General features: G+C 33.7%; 1 long non-coding RNA gene across 1 annotated transcript; it reads left to right on the forward strand.

Moving 5' to 3' along the window:
* Positions 1-315: 315 nt before the first annotated feature.
* On the forward strand, positions 316-834 carry LOC142505618 (uncharacterized). The gene is made up of 2 exons (XR_012804466.1): positions 316-545; positions 658-834. It is a non-coding gene; the product is annotated as an uncharacterized LOC142505618 (long non-coding RNA).
* Positions 835-1,405: the final 571 nt, after the last annotated feature.

Genomic DNA, 1,405 nt, shown 5'->3' on the forward strand with positions numbered 1-1,405 from the left:
AGAAAATTAATAAGCAGTGAATTCATACGAAACCAGCCAAGGTTCACAACATTTGCATTGCAACAACTTGAAGCATTTAAAAAAAAAAAGGAAACCGAAGACCACGCATCATATATGTAGCTCTCCAGGATATAAAAGAACCACTCAAGCCGAAGTTTTTCCAACCCGCCGTTTGCTCAAAATTCCTTGGTAGAGTAATCAATGGCACGATTTCTTGAAAATCTTGCAGTTTTCTTGCTGATAATTACAGGTATAGCAGCTGTTGTGCCTCCATGCCCGACTGTCGATAATCACCTCTCTGCTTGTATCCCATATATCGAGGGGCAAACACCGGATATTCCACCCCCTGCTTGTTGTACCGGAGTGAAGTTCATAGCAGGAGAACAAAAGAATCAACAGGACAAAGTAGCTATCTGCAACTGTATAAAACAGGCCATACCAGTTTTAGGTCATCCAGTAATCCCTAGACGTATCGCTCACCTTCCCAAGAAATGTGGATTAGGCTTCGAATTTCCAGCAATCGATGCTCACTATGATTGTTCCAAGTGAGTTCCTTTAGAAAATCTCAAGATTTTGTGTTTCTTGCATGCACGATGGCACCAAATACAGCGTTTGGTTCTATGATTATCGAGCTAATGTCGTGGTTTTTTATCGCAGGATTTCATGGAAAATGCGACCCCAAATGCATATATAAGAACCTCCGATCCGCTTATGTTTGGAATAAAGTTGCAAATGCATGGCAAGCGCAAATTTGTACTACTGTTTTAAAAGGGATTTGAATCTAAGCTATAGTAATTAATGCTCTGATTTGATTAATAAATATGGAGTTTTATAGTTTTAGCAGCTATAATATAATATATACTACGCTAAAAAATCTAGTCAAGCGAATATATAAACATTAAAATAGAATTTGTATTTATTTCAAATGTTAATCAGAGAATAAATTGAAGTTGTTAATTATTATTAAAAATCTGACTGGGAAGCCTCCATTCAAATGAGACTTGTTCATTCCCCCTATATTCTTTTCTTCGTGCTTTCCTCTCTTTCTCGTTGTATCTATTTAAATAAATAAATAGTAAATCTATTGTATGTCAACTATGTTATATTTACAATAATAAGTAATAATTTTGCTATTTTTACACGAGCTGACTCAAATAAAAAATCTGTATCACAAAATTGATCCACAAGACTGTTTCACAAAATTTTTTTTTCATAAATAAATATTGTAGAAGTGTATATACAATGAACAATTTTTTGTTCAATTGGCCATGTATTTATTATCACACATTTCCCAATAGATTGAATTAAGGAATTTATGCATTCCCAATTATAAATGTTATTGATGATTTTAAGATACTAATAAAATTGCACATTGATATAAATGTCAAAGTACATTTGGAGCAAC

Source organism: Primulina tabacum, chromosome 10, assembly GCF_025594145.1.
Source record: "Primulina tabacum isolate GXHZ01 chromosome 10, ASM2559414v2, whole genome shotgun sequence".
Taxonomy (NCBI): domain Eukaryota; kingdom Viridiplantae; phylum Streptophyta; class Magnoliopsida; order Lamiales; family Gesneriaceae; genus Primulina; species Primulina tabacum.